This window comes from Oncorhynchus mykiss, chromosome 28 (assembly GCF_057628025.1).
Source record: "Oncorhynchus mykiss isolate SJ-2025 chromosome 28, ASM5762802v1, whole genome shotgun sequence".
In the NCBI taxonomy this organism is placed as follows: domain Eukaryota; kingdom Metazoa; phylum Chordata; class Actinopteri; order Salmoniformes; family Salmonidae; genus Oncorhynchus; species Oncorhynchus mykiss.
In genome coordinates, this window is record NC_143049.1 from 14,390,794 (window position 1) to 14,411,934 (window position 21,141).

Genomic DNA, 21,141 nt, shown 5'->3' on the forward strand with positions numbered 1-21,141 from the left:
ATTGACTGAAGCGCGCCAGCAAAACAGAGTATTTATGGATATAAAGAAGGACATTATCGAACAAAAGGACCATTTCTGATTTAACTGGGACCTTTTTGAGTGCCAACAGAAGAAGATCATCTAAGGTAAGGCATTTATTATATCGCTATTTATGACTTTCGTGTACCACCTGCCTGGTTGAAATATGTTTTTCATGGTTTTGTATGCGGGGCGCTGTCCTCAGATAATCGCGTGGTGTGCTTTCGCTGTAAAGCCTTTTTGAAATCCGTTTCAGTGGCTGGATTAACAAGACGTTAAGCTTTATTCTGATGTATTACACTTGTGATTTTATGAAAGTTAAATATTTATAATTCTGTAGTTTGAATTGCGTGCTCTGCAATTTCACCGGATGTTGGCCAGCCTATAAGAAGTTAAGGACAATTGGGATAAATAAAAATATATACCAGTCTCATTTAAGGATCAAAACATTGACAGCTGTGCCACATAAATTGAAAAATAGTTGGGAAGAGATTTTCGATGTACCGATTCCATGGCACATGGAAAATGACGCCAGACTCAAAACGTAGAATTTTTCAATTTAAATTATTATACAAAATCCTTGCAACCAATATAATGTTATAAATATAAGGGGGATACAACCTTCCCAGCTCTGAAAATTTTGCTGCAGGGAGGCAGAATCATTAGATCATTTATTTTTGTACTGTCCATATATAGCTTGTTTTTGGTCACAGGTCCAGGAATGGCTGACGAATTGTAACATTTACCTAGAGCTAACGCTGCAGGTAGCAATACTGGGTGATTTGAAAAGTCAGAGCCGATCAATAATATAATACTTATTTTAGCAAAAATATTTATCTTTAATTTACAATCTCTAGAAACTATGAGAATGCCCAGAACTTTTGTGAAGCATCACAGCACAGTTGAAAAATATATGGCAAGTACAAATTAAAAGATAGAAGGGAGGGGTTGAATAGAGCTGAAGGGTGGGACTAATTAAAAACAAGATAACTAATGTAAAACATACGGGGTCTGTAAAATGTATATAGGTTCAGAACTTTTGTGAAATAGCACAGTTACAAATATATGGCAAATAGAAATCTGGATGGACATCAGAAGTAGAGGAAGGCCAGTACAAAAAAAAAGAAAAGAAGATAACTATTGTAAGATAGAATGTGTCCGTAAAATGTACAGTTGAAGTCGGAAGTTTACATACACTTAGGTTGGAGTCATTAAAACTTGTTTTTCAACCACTCCACACATTTCTTGTTAACAAACTATAGTTTTGGCAAGTCGGTTAGGTCATCTACTTTCTGCATGACACAAGTTATTTTTCCAACAATTGTTTACAGACAGATTATTTCACTTATAATTCACTGTATCACAATTCCAGTGGGTTAGAAGTTAACATACACTAAGTTGACTGCGCCTTTAAGGCAGTGCTGGAAAATGATGGTGGCACACAAAATATTGACACTTTGGGCCCAATTTTGACATTTTCACTTAGGGGTGTACTCACTTTTGTTGCCAGCGGATTAGACATTAATGGCTGTGTGTTGAGTTATTTTGAGGGGACAGCAAATTTACACTGTTATACAAGCTGTACACTCACTACTTTACATTGTAGCAAAGTGTCATTTCTTCAGTGTTGTCACATGAAAAGATATACTCAAATATTTACAAAAATGTGAGGGGTGTACTCACTTTTGTGATATACTGTATATAAATAAATTTGCAAAAATAAAACAACAACCGGTTTTGGTTTGTAATTATGGGGTATTATCTGTAGATTGATGAGGTGAAAAAAACAATGCAATCCATTTGAAAATAAGGCTGTAAAGTAACTAAATGTGGAAAAAGTGAAGGGATCTAAATACGTTCTGAATGCACTGATGAGTAAATACTGTGAAATAAGACCAAATGAAATCAATTAAGAAACAACATTCAAATGAGGCAAAAGTATTCCTTTACTTAGATTTGTGTTCCTTAGGTATATGTTGTGAAATTGTTAGATATTACCGCACTGTCGGAGCTAGAAACACAAGCATTTTGCTACACCCGCAATAACATCTGCTAAACATGTGTATGTGACTAATACAATTTGATTTGAATACGTTGTTCACGATGAAGCAGGCTTTATGAAAATGTCACCTGTCATCTGCCTGGGCAAGGGCTTTGCAACAACATATGCTATAATACATGTCATAATGCCTCCCCCGTTTACAAGTAATTCATTAACACAATGATAATACACTAGAAAATGACTGATGTAAATCGTCTAGTCCTCTGCACATGCTTTATCTCATAGCCAAACGATTTGTAATTACCTAATTATGGCTATGCAAATATAGCGGGCTCATTTGCATAACGCATGTTTCCCTGCCTCCAGCAGGAGACTGGGGAGGAGGGTACAGACAAGTAGGAGATTGGGCTCCTCCAACACATCTCCCATCAACCCTCTCTTTGCACACCCAGATTGTATGTAATAAACAGAGTTCACAGTCGTATAAAGAGATCAGAATTCCAAGCTCTGGTAAAATCGGTGTGTATGTAAAAAGGGCTTGTGTGTGCTGGAGTTGGGAGGGAGTCAGTACTGAGCTATTATCTGTAGACACCGGACATTTGGAGGTTGGCGACATGGACTCGCTAGTCGATCATCATACCCTTTTCAGACAGAAGATGTGGTATGTTACCCTTTCAAACCGACTCTTATTTACCACTTATTTGCAGGTATACCATTTTATACATATCAGTGGGTAACTGGCAAATTGGCAGGGGTGTTGGGTGTTGTTAAACCATGGGGGCAGTTTGCAGTTCAAATTAGAGAGGGGTTAATGAATTGTGACCCGTTTCAAGAAGCTAGGCATATGTCGCACATCACTACTTCACAGGAGAGGCATTTGAATCTATTTTTTTAATCAAAATGCTTTTTTTTGTTGCCAGAAATGCCTTCTGGAACATATGAACTTTCATGTGCCTTAATAACAAATGTGCATGCCATCTGTAAATACAAATACAATTGTTAAATTAGGAGCCTAGTTGGTTTTGCCAAAGAAAAAGTGAGGACCCTTCCCACTAGCCATGATTGGCTGAGATATAATGCAGAACTGCAAAAGTGTTGCTATTGCTTTCAACATTGCTGCCCTGAATTTAACAAAGATCATTGAGAAGATGTGATGGACTACATTCTGGAGGACGATCGCGCCATGCTCACTCTCTGAATCTGAAAATGAATCAGACGATGAGGAAATCCCTGATTTAGGTAAAATCATTTTTATTGAACCAGACATTAGAGTCATCTGATGACAGTGATGGGGAAGAAACATCAATCAACAGTGTTGTTGTCACGGAAGAAGTTGACAGCGTTTTGAAATCAGTGGAATGCCCGGTGGAAGAAGAGCATGATTGCATTTATTTGATTCGATTTATTAGGATCCCCACTAGCCGACGCCAATGGCGACAGCTAGTCTTACTGGGATCCGACACATAACAAAAAATACATTACAGACCAAAGACTTTACAATTTGAATGCATTTAAAAACATTAACATGTAGTGTGTGTGTGCATCTATCAGTTACACATACACAGAACAAGTAGACCACATGGGGGAGAGGCGTGGTGCCTTGCACTATCTATGTAAGATGGAAGGGAGTTCCATGCACTCATGGCTCTGGATAATACTCTACTTCTCCTTGAATTTGTTCTGGAGATTGTGAAAAGAAGCCTGGTGGCATGCCTGGTTGGGTAAGTGTGTGTGTCAGTGTTGTGTGTAAGTTGACTACGCAAACAATTTCCAACACATTAATGTTTCTCGTAAAAGCAAGAAGTGACGCAGTCAGTATTTCCTCAACTCTTAGCCAAGAGGGGCCTCCCGAGTTGCGCAGCGGTCTAATGCACTGCAATGCATTAGACCGCTGCTAGCAGTGCTAGCTGCGTTACTACAGATCCTGGTTCGATACCGGGCTGTGTCGCAGCCGGCCACGGCCGGGAGACCCATGAGGCGACGCACAATTGTCCCATCGTTGCCCGGGTTAGGGGATGGTTTGGATGGCCAGGTCGTCCTTGTCCCATTGCACTCCAGCGACTCCTGTGGCATGCCGGGTGCATGCACGCCGACACGGCCCCAGATGTACGGTGTTTCCTCCGACACATTGGTGCGGCTGGCTTCTGGGTTAAGCGCACATTGTGTCAAGATGCAGTGCGGCTTGGCGGGGTTGTGTTTTGGAGGACGCATGGCTCTCGACCGTCACCTCTCCCGAGTCCATATGGGAGTTGCAGCGATGGGACAAGACAGTAACTACCACTTTTACTAGGATGTATATGGCTAAGGTGTATGTAAACTTCCGACTTACTGTATGTAATGATTTGTACCAAATACAATGCTCTTAGTTTTAGAGATGTTCAGGACCAGATTATTATTGTTCACCCATCCCAAAAGAGACTGCAACTCTTTCTTAAGGGTTTCAGCGAATTAATTAGCTGTGGCTGCTGATGTTGATGCGTACATGGACACGCATGCTTTGTTTAATGCCGGTGGCAGGTCATTGGTAAAATTAGAAAAGAGTAGAGGGCCTAGACAGCTGCCCTCCGGTACACCACACTTTACATGTTTGACATTAGAGAATCTTCCATTAAAGAAAACCCTCTGAGTCCTATTAGATAGGTAGCTCTAAGGTTGAAAAGACATAACAGATACGTTTTCTCAACGACAGGTTATGGTCAATAATATCAAAGGCTGCCCTGAAATCTAACACTACAGATCCCACAATCTTCTTCTTATCAATTTATTTAAACCAATCATCAGTCATTTGTGTCAGTGCAGTACATATTACGTGCCCTTATCTATAAGCATGCTGATAGTCTGTTGTTAATTTGTTTACAGAGAAATAGCATTGTTTTTGGGCAAACACAATTTTTTTACAACAGTTTGCTAAGAGCTGGTGGCTAAGAGCTGAGCTGGTCTTCTGATAGAACCAGTAAAGGCTGCTTTACCACTCTTGGGTAGCGGAATGACTTAGGCTTCCCCACAGGTCAGAGGACAAAGATTTTCCTCTAGGCTCAGATTAAAGACATGACATAAAGGACTGGCTATAGAGTCAGCTACCATCCTCAGTAGCTTTCCATCGAAGTTGTCAATGCCAGGTGGTTTGTCATTATTGATCGATAACAAAAACATTTCCACCTCTCCCACACTAACTTTACAAAATTCTAACTTACAATGCTTTTCTTTCATTAATAATAATTGGCAACATCAAATGGTTTTGTGATGAATTAGCCATCTGAGTCTATGAAAGACGGAGTTGAATTTGTCATTTTGCCCATAATTTATTATAAACGTTTTTTTGATCTTGGCATCATAATACAGATTCTTCTTCTTTTTGTTGAGTTTAGTCACATTATTTCTCAATTTTCAGTAAGTCAGCCAGTCTGATGTGCAGCCAGACTTATTAGCCACTCCCTTTGCCACATCTCTTTCAATCCTACAGTTGTTTAATTCCTCATCAATTACTGGAGCCTTAACAGTTCTAACAGTCAGTTTATTAACAGGTACAGGTTAATCAAGAAATTCATCAAGTGTAGCATCTTGATGCTCCTTATTAATCACATCAGACTAACAAATATTTTTTAACAACCACGACTCACAACAAAATATTTAGTTTGATCTTTTACACACTATTTTAGGCCCAGCTTTTGGAACTTTGGCTTTCCTGGATATATCCACTATATTGTTATCACTGCATCCAATGGGTACGGATACAGCTTTAGAACAAAGTTCTAGAGTATTAGTAAAAATCTGACAAATACATGTGATTGATCTTGTCCTGTAGTTTTTGTAAACACCCTGGTAGGTTGGTTAATAACCTGAACGAGATTACAGGCACTGGTTACAGTAAGAAGCTTCCTCTTGAGCGCACAGCTTGATGAAAACCAGTCAATATTCAGGTCTCCAAGAAAGTAAACTAAATTTCACACATTTCATACATCAAGCATTTCACACATATTATTTAGATACTGACTGTTATCACTTGGTGGCCTACAGCAACACCCCAAAAGAAAAGTATTCAGATGTGCCAGGTAAACCTGCAACCACAACACTTCAATAACACTTGACATAAAATCTTCTCTAAACATTACAGGCATATGGCTTTTTTTCCTTTGAACCGACCTAGTCATGATTGCGGTAAAGTTTTTAACTGGGCTGTTACCAGAGTGTGTGTATATATATATATGTATATATATACAGTGGGGCAAAAACGTATTTAGTCAGCCACCAATTGTGCAAGTTCTCCCACTTAAAAAGATGAGAGAGGCCTGTAATTTTCATCATAGGTACACTTCAACTATGACAGACAAAATGAGAAAAAAAATCCAGAAAATCACATTGTAGAATTTTAAATGAATTTATTTGCAAATTATGGTGGAAAATAAGTATTTGGTCAATAACAAAAGTTTATCTCAATACTTTGTTATATACCCTTTGTTGGCAATGACAGAGGTCAAACGTTTTCTGTAAGTCTTCACAAGGTTTTCACACACTGTGGCTTGTATTTTGGCCCATTCCTCCATGCAGATCTCCTCTAGAGCAGTGATGTTTTGGGGCTGTTGCTGGGCAACACAGACTTTCAACTCCCTCCAAAGATTTTCCATGGGGTTGAGATCTGGTGACTGGCTAGGCCACTCCAGGACCTTGAAATGCTTCTTACGAAGCCACTCCTTCGTTGCCCGGGCGGTGTGTTTGGGATCATTGTCATGCTGAAATACCCAGCCACGTTTCATCTTCAATGCCCTTGCTGATGGAAGGAGGTTTTCACTCAAAATCTCACGATACATGGCCCCATTCATTCTTTCCTTTACACGGATCAGTCGTCCTGTTCCCTTTGCAGAAAAACAGCCCCAAAGCATGTTGTTTCCACCTCCATGCCGCACAGTAGGTATGGTGTTCTTTGGATGCAACTCAGCATTCTTTGTCCTTTTTTTTACCAAAAAGTTATATTTTGGTTTCATCTGACCATATGACATTCTCCCAATCTTCTTCTGGATCATCCAAATGCTCTCTAGCAAACTTCAGATGGGCCTGGACATGTACTGGATTAAGCAGGGGGACACGTCTGGCACTGCAGGATTAGAGTCCCTGGCAGCGTAGTGTGTTACTGATGGTAGGTTTTGTTACTTTGGTCCCAGCTCTCTGCAGGTCATTCACTAGGTCCCCCCCGTGTGGTTCTGGGATTTTTGCTCACCGTTGTGATCATTTTGACCCCGCAGGGTGAGATCTTGCGTGGAGCCCCAGATCGAGGGAGATTATCAGTGGTCTTGTTTGTCTTCCATTTCCTAATAATTGCTCCCACAGTTGATTTCTTCAAACCAAGCTGCTTAACTATTGCAGATTCAGTCTTCCCAGCCTGGTGCATGTCTACAATTTTGTTTCTGGTGTCCTTTGACAGCTCTTTGGTCTTGGCCATAGTGGAGTTTGGAGTGTGACTGTTTGAGGTTGTGGACAGGTGTCTTTTATACTGATAACAAGTTCAAACAGGTGCCATTAATACAGGTAACGAGTGGAGGACAGAGGAGCCTCAAAGAAGAAGTTACAGGTCTGTGAGAGCCAGAAATCTTGCTTGTTTGTAGGTGACCAAATACTTATTTTCCCCCAATAATTTGCAAATAAATTCATAAAAAATCCTACAATGTGATTTTCTGGATTTTTTCTCTTCTCATTTTGTCTGTCATAGTTGAAGTGTACCTATGATGAAAAATTACAGGCCTCTCATCTCTTTTTAAGTGGGAGAACTTGAAGTGAGAGTCGGAGAAGCAATGAAAACATGTAAGCATCCCAGAAAGTGCTCAAAATAGCCCACGTTAACATACAGTACCAGTCAAAAGTTTGGACACACCTACTCATTCAAGGGTTTTTCTTTATTTTTACTATTTTCTACATTGTAGAATAATAGTGAACAGATCAAAACTATGAAATAACACATATGGAATCATGTAGTAACTATATATTTTTAAATAAACAAATCAAAATATATTTTTGATTTTTTGAAGTAGCCACCCTTTGCCTTGATGACAGCTTTGCACACTCTTGGCATTCTCTCAACCAGCTTCACCTGGAATGCCCACATATGCTGAGCACTTGTTGGCTGCTTTTCCTTCACTCTGCAGTCCAACTCATCCCAAACCATCTAAATTTGGTTGAGATCGGGTGATTGTGGAGGCAGGTCATCTGATGTAGCAGTCCATCACTCTCTTTCTTGGTCAAATAACTCTTACACAGCATGGAGATGTGTTGGGTCATTGTCAATGTCCCGTGGATTGATGAGGAATTGAAAAATTGTATGGTTGAGATGGATGAGGCAAAAGGAATGGCAAATACATCTGGCAGAACAACTGATTGGCAAACATATTGCAAATTCAGAAATCATGTGACTAAACTGAATAATAATAATAAGAAAATACAATCTGAAACAAAGATAAATGACAAAGAATGATAGTAAAAAGCATTGGAGCACCTTAAATGACATTTTGGGAAAAAAGGCAAACTCAGCTCATTGAATCATTCATCACAAACCTCACTGATATTGCTACTTTAATATGTTTTCATTGGCAAGATTAGCAATAGTAATGACATGCCAGCAACAAAAGCTGACACTACACATCCAAGTATATCTGACCAAATTATGAAAGACAAGCATTTTAACTTTGAATTCTGTAAAGTAAGTGTGGAAGAGGTGAAAAAATTGTTGTTGTCTATCAACAATGACAAGCCACCGGGGTCTGACAACTTGGATGGAAAATTACTAAGGATAATAGCGGACGATATTGCCACTCCTATTTGCCATATATACAATTTAAGCCTACTAGAATGTGTGTGCCCCCAGGCCTGGAAAGAAGCAAAAGTCATTCCTCTACCTAAGAATAGTAAAGCCCCCTTTACTGGCTCAGCCAACCAATCAGCCTGTTACCAATACCTAGTAAACTTTTGGAAAAAATGGTGTTTGACCAGATACAATGCTATTTTACAGTAAACAAATTGACAACAGCCTTTCAGCACACTTATAGGGAAGGACATTCAACAAGCACAGCACTTACACAAATGACTGATGATTGACTGAGAGAAATTGATGACACAAAGATTGTGGGAGCTGTTTTGTTAGACTTCAGTGCAGCTTTTGACATTATCGATCATAGTCTGCTACTGGAAAAACGTATGTTGTATGTGTTATGGCTTTACACGCCCTGCTATATTGTGGATAAAGAGTTAACTGTCAAAAAGAACACAGAGGGTGTTCTTTAATGGAGGCCTCTCAAACATAATCCATGTAGAATCAGTAATTCCCCAGGGCAGCTGTCTAGGCCCCTTACTTTTTTCAATCTGTACTAACAACATACCATTGGCTTTGAGTAAAGCAAGTGTGTCTATGTATGTGGATGACTCAAAACTATACACGTCAGCTATTACAGTACCTGAAATGACTGAAACACTTAAAGAGATGCAGTTAGTTTCAGAGCGGGTGGCAAGGAATAAATTAGTCCTAAATATTTATAAAACTAAAAGCATTGTATTTGGGAGAAATCATTCACTAAATCCTAAACCTCAACTAAATCTTGTAATAAATAATGTGGAAATTGAGGTGACTAAACTGCTTGGAGTAACCCTGGATTGTAAACTGTGATGGTCAAAACATTTTTATACAACAGTAGCTAAGATGGGAAGAAGTCTGTCCACAAAAATGTGTTGTTCTACCTTCTAAACAGCACTCTTAACAAGGCAGGTCCTACAGACCCTAGTTTTGTCGCACCTGGACTACTGTTCAGTCGGGTGGTCAGGTGCCACAAAAAGGGAATTAGCTCAGAACACAGAGAGCAAACATTAATAATATGCATGTCAATCTCTCCTCGCTCAAAGTGGAAGAGAGATTGACTTCATCACTACTTGTATTTGTGAGAGGTATTGATTGACATGTTGAATGCACCGAGCTGTCTGTTTGAACTAGTGGCACACAGCTCGGACACCCTTGCATACCCCACAAGACATGCCACAAGAGGTCTCTTCACAGTCCCCAAGTCCAGAATAGTATATGGGAGGCGCACAGTACTACATAGGGCCATGACTACATGGAACTCTATTCCACATCAAGATACTGATGCAAGCAGAAAAATTTGATTTAAAAAAATATAAAAACCGCCAAACCCGGATTCCTCCGTCAGACTGTCAGATGGTGAAGCGTGATTCATCACTCCAGAGAACGCGTTTTCACTGCTCCAGAGTCCAATGGCTGCGAGCTTTACACCACTCCGGCCGACGTTTGGCATTGCGCATAGTGATCTTAGGCTTGTGTGCAGCTGCTCGGCCATGGAAACACATTTCTTGAAGCTGCCGACTATTGTGCTGACGTTGCTTCCAGAGGTAGTTTGGAACTCGGTACTGAGTGTTGCAACAGAGGACAGATTATTTGTACATGCTACGTGCTTCAGCGGTCCCGTTCTGTGAGCTTGTACAACCTACCACTTCGCGGCTGAGCCGTTGTTGCTCCTAGATGTTTCAACTTAACAACAACAGCACTTACAGTTGACTGGGGAAGCTCTAGTAGGGCAGAAATTTGACGAACTGACTTGTTGGACTTGTTATCCTATGACGGTGCCAGGTTGAATGCCACTGAGCTCTCCAGGAAGGTAATTCTACTGCCAATGTTTGTCTATAGAGATTGCATGGCTGTGTCCTCGATTATATACACCTGTCAGCAACGGGTGTGGCTGAAATAGCCGAATCCACTAATTTAAAGGGTTGTCCACATACTTTTGTATACATAGTGTATCATACCGTAAAGTCAGTGGTGGAAAAAGTATCCAATTGTCATACTTGATTAAAAGTAAAGATGCCTTAATAGAAAATGACTCAAATAAAAGTGAAATTCACCCAGTAAAAACTACTTGAGTAAAAGTCTAAAAGTATTTGGTTTTAAATATACTTAAGTATCAAAAGTAAATGTAATTTCAAAAGTATAAATAATTTCAAATTGCTTATATTAAGCAAACCAGACAGCACAATTGTCTTGTAAAAAGAGCGGGCTCCTGGCTACACTCCAATATTCAAACATAATTTACAAACTAATTTCCAGTTAATGAGTCCACCAGATCAGAGGTAGTAGGGATGACCTGGGATGTTCTCTTGATAAGTGAGTGAATTTGACCATTTCCCTGTCCTGCTAAGCATTCAAAATGTAAATAAGCACCTTTGGGTGTCAGGGAAAATGTATGGAGTATAATGTACAGAAACCCAAAATATGACTTAAGTAGTACTTTCAATTATTTTTACTTAAGCACTTTACACCACTGCATAAAGTCAGTCTGTAAAGGGTATAGGTCTTTAGGTGGCTTTTATTTTTCCCATGTTTTTTACCCACTACCCCTTTAAGATATGCAAACAAGCTTGGTTAATTATGCAGGCATGGTAAATTAGTGGGATTTGGGTCTGTGTATGAAAAGGATAATAAGTCCATACATCCATTCCCAGAACCAAAAGTAAGTAGTTGGTTCTGGCTGTGGGGATTGTAGCAATCACAATGCTCTAGTGGAGGGTCTCCTCTTCAGGGGCAAAGCTATAATCCAATTAGCTCGACACCAACTTCAATTATCTGATCTCGTTTGAGATATCGACTACAGGTAACAGAATCAATAAAGACCTCAGAGCTTCTTATTTAAACATACAGTACAGTTAAGGAGTGTTTACATATGGAAGTCTGGGTTTGAGTAATGTTACAATGACTCTCAAAGGCTTAGAGTAACATGATGTGATGCTTAGTTGGTGTCTTATTGAGTCCCTTTTGGTGTTAGAAGGTCCTATTATCCTATCAATAATCATTTGTTAAGGAAACTGAACAAACAATAAAAATATATGATTGAATAAAAAAATTCAGACATTCAGTCAGTTTTTTTGGTTTGTTTTTGTTTTTTGTAGAATTTTGACCCCTTTTTCTCCCCAATTTCGTGGTATCTAATTGTTTAGTAGCTACTATCTTGTCTCATCGCTACAACTCCCGTACGGGCTCGGGAGAGACGAAGGTTGAAAGTCATGCGCCCTCCGATACACAACCCAACCAAGCTGCACTGCTTCTTAACACAGCCCGCATCCAACCTGGAAGCCAGCCGCACCAATGTGTCGGAGTAAACACCGTGCACCTGGCAACCTTGGTTAGCGCGCACTGCGCCCGGCCCGCCACAGGAGTCGCTGGTGCGCGATGAGACAAGGATATCCCTACCAGCCAAACCCTCCCTAACCCGGACGACGCTAGGCCAATTGTGCGTCGCCCCACGGACCTCCCGGTTACGACAGAGCCTGGGCGCGAACCCAGAGTCTCTGGTGGCACAGCTGGCGCTGCAGTACAGCGCGACATTCAGTCAGTTTTATACAAGTATTGTACTTTAAAGAGTGCCTCTTTCTCCTCAACTGTCTCATAATTGTTCATTTTAAAAAAAGCATGACATTTACATTTGCAGCCTAGTTTTCCTCAGAGTCCAATGACGTTACACTTCTGCACTCAGCTTCTAAAAACCTGAACAAAGCTAATTATTTAGTTGACTGGCAATAAATTGGAGGCATTAAAACGCGTTCATTACTGAGATTAAGAAATCAACAAATCGCTGACTTCTTAAACTGTTGAGGTTACAAATCTAACTCTTCATGCGCGGAACAGAACAGTACAGGTAAGACGTGAGCACTAAAAAGGCCAAACCATCAGACAAAAACATTGACCAAACCAGATAGTAGAACAGGCAAATCCCCTAAGACCCATTGACTTTAATGGAAATATCTGTTCAAGTAATTATATTTCTGTGGTAGTATCATAGTATCATGGAGGCAACAGTAGTATTATGATATGCTTGTACAGTATGTTGATATTGCTTTTTCATGCAGGACCTGTAACACAGCCTCACTGTAGAGGTAATTCTGTGTGAAGCAAAGTAATTTCGTTCCACGATTAAGGTCAAAATGTCCTCCACCAAGACGATAAATACCAGGCGTGAACGATACAATGAGGTATTACGGCTGCTATTTCAGAGGCAGCTGTTGCCATGATGATGGCTGAGACAGCTAGCGCTAGGATCATTAGCACTCCCGATGTTCCCCAATGGGTACAGTTAGCCCACGGCTAACAGAGGAACGAATGGGGAGTTCAGTCACACATTAACACCAGCAATCAGCATTAACCCCGTGATCTGACAATATTTATCCAGCAGCTACACAATCAACAAGTCCTTTCCAATTAGATGTGGCCAGGGCAGTGGGCGGACGTGGAGCAACGTAATATGAATCCAATAGGAGGGAACAACTGTTACTGTGGAGAATCAAGAGGCAGATACGATGATTTTCCTTAATTAACATGACCACAATAAAAAATAAATGATAGCCTAATGGCTGTGGTGATGTGGAGTCAAGCAAGGAGCGAAGGCATCTTCTCCTACAGTCTACACAGTATACATGTAACTCCCCAAATAATGGAAACACTTAAGTAAATGGGGGATACAAAGTATATTGAAAGCAGGTGCACTTACACAGGTAAATGTAGTTCCCGAGTTAAATAAGCAATTAACATCCCATCTTGTGTAGGTTCATGTGTAAAAATCTTGGGCAGGCCGTTTTTTTGGCCACTATTTTGGCTACCATGGCCATGCGCCCAATGGATGACAACGCCCCCATCCACAGGGAACGAGTAGTTACTGAATGGTTTGATGTGTGTGAAAAAGATCCAAAGCATATGCCATGGCCGTCTCACGCACCAGATCTCAACCCAATTGAACACTTATTGGAGACTCTGGAGTGGTGCCTGAGACGGCGTTTTTCACCACCATCAACAAAACACAAAATTATGGAATTTCTCATGGAAGAATTGTAGCGGTTCTGGCTCGTAGTGGGCCCAGCACCATACGACACTTCACGTCGGTGTTTCCTTTATTTTGGCAGTTACCTGTATGTCCTCCTGTTCACCATTTACCGTGAATCATAAAACTGTTAGAATGCATTTAAGTCACATAGTCATGATTCATCAGACTGGATGTCTTAACAACAAATACATAGCATTTATAAATAATATAAACTGCAGATTTGGTAAATCAAGAAATTACCAAATTGGTATCATTACAGATCAACGAAGATGATCAGACCTCTGAGCATAAATATTTAGAGATCATTGGTACATGTTTGACACAGAGCTGTCTCTACTCCTAATGGCCGTCCCTCCACTCCACAGCAGATGCTCCATGGGAGAAGTGAGGACCGGAGGACCAGATTAGCACCTCTGGGGATTGGGCTGAGCCCAGCTGAGCTGTCTACGGCAGGCAGAGAGGCAGGGCCAGGGAGGGACACATCTATCCTGCCTCACACTACCTCTCTCTGGAGAGATCGATTCAATGACCGCCTCAGCAAGGCCTCAAGGTGTGAGTGTATATGTGTGTGTGTACATGTGCATGTGGGTGCAAGTGTGAAACTAATGCGTGTGTGTATTTTGACATTATATAGTAGAGACTTTGAGGTGGTGGGGGCGACAAGTCATCGAAGGTGTGGTTTTGTATGTGTGATGGTGTGTATGAGGTCTTGTGCTGGGTTGCGTATGTTGCACGCATCAGGCGGTCACTTAAAGAAGTGCTTTCTGTTCCTGTGAATTAACGTGCAGTTGGGAAGAACAGGCCAAGGCGGTGCCATCTGTAAATGTCACAGGCACTGCTTGCTCATTTTACACATCATTAAAGCCAATATTCCTAACCTGGACCAGAGCAATCAGGAGCAGGCCATTACTGAGACACACACGGCCCCGGGGGAACCGCACCGCACCAAAACGCAGAGCGAGAGGAGAATACTGACACACACACATAGGCGCACATAAACAGACACACACACAAGCCACGACCTAATAGCAAAACTACATTTAGCGATACGCGAAAAGAAAACACTGTCAATTACACGGCGTATCTGTGGGCAGGGCGTTGTGTACAGAGCCGCACAAATGAGAATCTTATTATTCCTTTCTCTGCGACGTGCATTGGGTGGCGTTTGGTTTGGAAAGCCGAGGAGCCATTACTGTAGCTGCTCTGGGCTCCGGGGACAGCTTTGCGAAATGAAACAGAGATGTACGGTATTGTCCGGGGAGGGAGTCAATGACAAAACAAAGTATTGAGATAAATACCCACTATTAGCACAGGGCTGTTAAACCTCCATTTCCCAATCCACTGCTGGACTCCAGAAGACATTAACACTGAACAAACAGAGGTGGAGGAGTCTGGGTATTTATGTACTATACTGTATAACCTTAAACATACTGAGGTAGAGGGTGGGAGTGGAGGAGTCTGGGCATTATAGTATATCGTGTACACTTTATATATAACCCTTAACACACTGAGGTGGTGGAGGGAGTGGAGGATGTTACTGGATGTACTTTATATCCTAACCTCACTGAGGTGGAGAGTTAGGGTTATGGCTAAAGGATTAGGAGGGTTAGGGATTGTAGGTTTCCCGCTCTGGATGTTAAGACATATTTATATAATCATTAAGACGTGTTACTGGGTTACCGATAGTTGGCAGGGGACGGTTATTCTCTGGGAGATGATACAACCACATCAAGGTTTCTTCTGAACGCCCACTCTAAGAAGAGCAGGACATTTGCAATGAACATTTCTCACACCAACTCATTTTCATACATCGAGTTATACATCTATCTCAAATTCACATGGAACTGAGACGACACAACATGTTAAGACATAAAAGTAACTTACGAACAAAAACAGTTAGAAAAACAATTTCAAAACTATTAAGAGACAAACTAAACACAAACAAACTAACAGTTAAAACATTACTGCTATGTCCTTGAACCCCCCCATTTCAAATAATGAACATTTGATACACTTTCCTTCCTTCTTTTAAAAGAGAAATAACATTAATGAAGCTCTCCTCCCTGACAGTCTGCATTAATCAGAAGGGCCTCCCCCAGAACACAAGTCTTTATCGCCCATCGATTTTCCAGTGTTTTTTTTTTAAGGCAGGTGGCATGCGAACGGTTTGCGAGTGGCGCGTACAGAGAGCCCCGATGCCAGGCGGCTGCTGAGAAGCACATTAACGGGCTGTCAGTTGTCTCGCTATGCATCCTGCATCATTCCTTAAGCACATGAGAAGTTCATTACACTGCACACGGCTCTGACAGTGCACTAGGATATTAGGGGCTGTGTCCGTTGTGCACTTCCTCAGAGGAAAGCGTATAGTGGAAACGCAGCCGACACAGCAAAGAGAATTCACATTGCTGCCTCCGCATGTCACACCTATACAATACTGATTCGGAGATGTGTACGTTGAAAGCTATATGTCATTGGAACTGCTCTTGACTTACATAGGAACAACTCGACTTTCAAACAATTGACTCACAATGCAGATGTTACTTTCCTGACTAAAGTGGCCCAAAATGAACCCCACATTTCCCACAGATTTACGAGGTTCTGTGCTAACTTTGCCAGTCTGTCTCTTCCCTCTTCAGTTGAAGGTTTGCATAAAGAACAGAATTAGGAATGCCCTACTGTTATTTTTAGGGACCACAAGTTCTTCAATGGAAAAACTCTGTGGAGCCAAATTGAAGTCTAATTAAGGTGCAGTGGTTTTCCTGGTCATGTCACATGGTCAGGAAAATTTCACTGCCCTACTAATTTATAAACATAACTGCCTGGCTAAGATATCTCCTTGGCTACAGCTCATGGTACAGACACACTGAGAAATCGGACTGTCGATAGGTATAGCACAGTAGGCCGTTCCTTCTCTTGCTAGAATAAAATGAGTCCATGTGTAATGGATTTCTTCCATTGACGGAGGAGAAGCGGACCAAAGCGCAGCGTGGTTGTTTTGATTCATGTTTTAATAAATAACTTAACATGAACAAACTAACAAAAACAAGAAATGTGAAACCGCAAAACAGTCCTATCCTGTGACAGCAAACACAGTGACAGGAACAATCACCCACAAACACACAGTGACACCCAGGCTACCTAAGTATGATTCTCAATCAGAGACAACTAATGACACCTGCCTCTGATTGAGAACCATACTAGGCCGAAACATAGAAATACCCAAATCATAGAAAAACAAACATAGACTGCCCACCCAACTCACGCCCTGACCATACTAACTACATACAAAACAAAGGAAATAGAGGTCAGAACGTGACAGTACCCCCCCCCCAAAGGTGCGGACTCCGGCCGCAAAACCTTGACCTATAGGGGAGGGTCTGGGTGGGCGTCTGTCCGCGGTGGCGGCTCTGGCGCGGGACGCGGACCCCACTTCACCATTGTCTTAGTCCGCCTTATTGTCCGCCTCCGTGGCTTTCTCACCATGGCCACCCCTCTCAATGACCCCACTGGACAGAGGGGCTGCTTGGGACAGAGGGGCAGCTCGGGACAGAGGTGAAGCAGCTGCTCGGGACAGAGGGGCGGCAGCTGCTCGGGACAGAGGGGCGGCAGCTGCTCGGGACAGAGGGGCGGCAGCTGCTCGGGACAGAGGGGCGGCAGCTGCTCGGGACAGAGGGGCGGCAGCTGCTCGGGACAGAGGGGCGGCAGCTGCTCGGGACAGAGGGGCAGCTGCTCGGGCGGCCCCTGGCTGACTGGCGGCACTGGCGGCCCCTGGCTGACTGGCGGCACTGGCGGCCCCTGGCTTACTGGCGGCCCCTGGCGGCACTGGCGGCCCCTGGCTGACTGGCGGCACTGGCGGTCCCTGGCTGACGGGCGGCACTGGCGGCCCCTGGCTGACGGGTGGCACTGGCGGCCCCTGGCTGACGGGCGGCACTGGCGGCCCCTGGCTGACGGGTGGCACTGGCGGCCCCTGGCTGACGGGCGGCACTGGCGGCTCCTGGCAGACGGGCGGCACTGGCGGCTCCTGGCAGACGGGCGGCACTGGCGGCTCCTGGCAGACGGGCGGCACTGGCGGCGCTGGGCAGACGGGCGGCACTGGGCAGACGGGCGGCACTGGCGGCGCTGGGCAGACGGGCGGCACTGGCGGCGCTGGGCAGACGGGCGGCACTGGCGGCGCTGGGCAGACGGGCGGCACTGGCGGCGCTGGGCAGACGGGCGGCACTGGCGGCGCTGGGCAGACGGGCGGCACTGGCGGCGCTGGGCAGACGGGCGGCACTGGCGGCGCTGGGCAGACGGGCGGCACTGGCGGCGCTGGAGAGGAGGAAGGCTCTGGAAGCGCCGGACTGAGTAGCTCTTGTAGCGCCGAACAGGCGGGAGACTCCAGCAGCGCTGGACAGGAGGAAGGCTCTGGTAGCGCCGGAGAGGCGGGAGACTCCGGCAGCGCTGGAGAGGAGGGAGCCCCTGTAAGGATGGGCCGGAGAGACAGCCTGGTACGGGGGGCTGCCACCGGAGGGCTGGTGCGTGGAGGTGGTGACGGATAGACCGGGCCGTGCAGGCGCACTGGAGCTCTTGAGCACCGAGCCTGCCCAACCTTACCCGGTTGAATGGTCCCGGTCGCCCTGCCAGTGCGGCGAGGTGGAATAGCCCGCACTGGGCTATGCAGGCGAACCGGGGACACCGTGCGCAAGGCTGGTGCCATGTAAGCCGGTCCAAGGAGACGCACTGGAGACCAGATGCGTAGAGCCGGCTTCATGGCACTTGGCTCGATACCCACTCTAGCCCGGCCGATACACGGAGCTGGAATGTACCGCACCGGGCTGTGCACCCGCACTGGGGACACCGTGCGCTCCACAGCATAACACGGTGCCTGCCCGGTCTCTCTAGCCCCCCGGTAACCACAGGAAGTTGGCTCAGGTCTCCTACCTGGCGTAGCCATACTCCCTGTTAGCCCCCCCCCAATACATTTTTGGGGCTGACTCCCGGGCTTCCTTGCCAACCGTGTTCCCTCATATCGCCGGCTCCTCTCCCCGGCTGCCTCTGCTCTCCTCGCTGCCTCCACCTGTTCCCATGGAAGGCGATCCTTTCCCGCCAGGATCTCCTCCCATGTGTAGCAACCCTTGCCGTCCAACACATCGTCCCAAGTCCATTCCTCCTTGTGCCGCTGTTGCCCGTTACCACGCCGCTTGGTCCTGTTGTGGTGGGTGATTCTGTAATGGATTTCTTCCATTGACGGAGGAGAAGCGGACCAAAGCGCAGCGTGGTTGTTTTGATTCATGTTTTAATAAATAACTTAACATGAACAAACTAACAAAAACAAGAAATGTGAAACCGCAAAACAGTCCTATCCTGTGACAGCAAACACAGTGACAGGAACAATCACCCACAAACACACAGTGACACCCAGGCTACCTAAGTGTGATTCTCAATCAGAGACAACTAATGACACCTGCCTCTGATTGAGAACCATACTAGGCCGAAACATAGAAATACCCAAATCATAGAAAAACAAACATAGACTGCCCACCCAACTCACGCCCTGACCATACTAACTACATACAAAACAAAGGAAATAGAGGTCAGAACGTGACACCATGCTGTGTACTGACTTGTTAACAACGAACCTGCCGTTTCTACGTGTAGAATCACAATGCAATGAACTTGACAATTAGAGAGCAAAAACCTCCACGTCAGGGAGCCGACAGAAGTGCCAAGAAAGATTAAACAAATGGGCACTTTTCCCAATGTAATCCACCACCTTTTCATCTGAATTGTTCTTACTAAAACAATATAGCTGCATGAAAATGTAATGGATGTACATATTTTACATCTAGCTTTGTGCTTGAATTTTTTTTTTATTTTTAGGTTCAGTTTGATCATGTGCATGCTCATTAGTTAGTTATCTAGCTAACTGAGCCAGGCAGTCACACACACACACTTCATATAGATGAATGGGGTGGTAAATGTAGCACAATGCACACAACATTAAATGTTTTACCAAGCTAGCTATCTAGCAAGATGAAGAAGATCCTTCAATTCAAATCTCCATTATCCCATACTGCCAGTGCCAGTTTGTTTGCTAGCTAACGCTAGCTAAAACGGTTAGAATCGTCATTTAGCACAACATAGCTAACAGGCAGCTGCTTCAATCAAATATTAATCCATTGTGATTATTAGTATAATGTTGCTAACTTCACTAGTTATCTAGTTGTGGCCATCTGGTTAGTATCAACAAGGGCGTACTACAAATTCTAGCTAGCTAGCAACAACATTAGTTAGCTTACATTAGCTACAGTAGGCACAAGCTAAACAACCTACTGCCACCTTGTGGCCTGGAGTATTTAAACTATTATTATTAAAACTTATTATTAAAACTATTATTACACTGGGCAGATGCGCTAAGTACCTTTTCGGCAGTCAGATTTCTCAGTGTGTCTGACCCTCTCAAGACTCCCTCACACATCCTGTTCTTCCCATGTTGACAAAACTGATTGCTCACCTTAAAACGCGCATGCCCCTTTGATTTATGATGCTTCACAACAACTAAAATTCAATTTTGGACTGTATTCCAGGGCTCTGATTGCCCTGTAAATGAGATAAACTGATAGCAATTTATTCAAGGATCCAACCTCTCCTTCCTCCCTCCCGTTCTCTCCCCTTCATTCAAGAGACACAACCTGCATCCTACACTTGAGTGATTTCGATATTTAAGCAATATGTCTGTATTCCGGAAGCGTTCAGTAGAACAGACAAGCTGATGCTAATAGAAAATCTTAGAAGAGAAGGAGAGAGAGGTAAAAAAAAATAGGAAAAAAAGAAATAAACGTGCTTCTTTGACAGAGAACAAAACTTTCTGAATCCGCACGTTTCCATTGACACCACATGCTGAACAGCATTTACAGGTCAAACTATGATCACTCATCCACAACTAGAGCAGAAAGTTCGTCATTTTAAAACACGTGGACACATTTCAATGATTCCAAGCTACTGTATATGGAACAGAACAAAAGGTTGGGACGGACATTGAGACGGGCTAATGTCCACTAATGATTCCCTCAATGCAATGTGACGAGGTGAATCCAACCAGTTTCCCAAGTCCCTAATGATAGCCATCACTCATTCAAGCCCCTAACACCATTATTGGAGTGATTCTGATAGTGTTGGTCCATTAGGGTCTAAAATATTGTTTGGTTTCTCTTTCAGGATGATACAGGGCATTGTGGGTAAGCTTACTTAGGAATACATGTAGGCAAAATCGTGGTGATGTGA

At 43.5% G+C, this 21,141-nt stretch overlaps 1 protein-coding gene across 3 annotated transcripts in view; it reads right to left on the reverse strand.

Annotated features, from left to right (window-relative positions):
- The window catches only part of LOC110508590 (arf-GAP with GTPase, ANK repeat and PH domain-containing protein 3), a 221,412-nt gene that overhangs the window by 25,734 nt on the left and 174,537 nt on the right, over window positions 1-21,141 (reverse strand). The window lies entirely within an intron of this gene.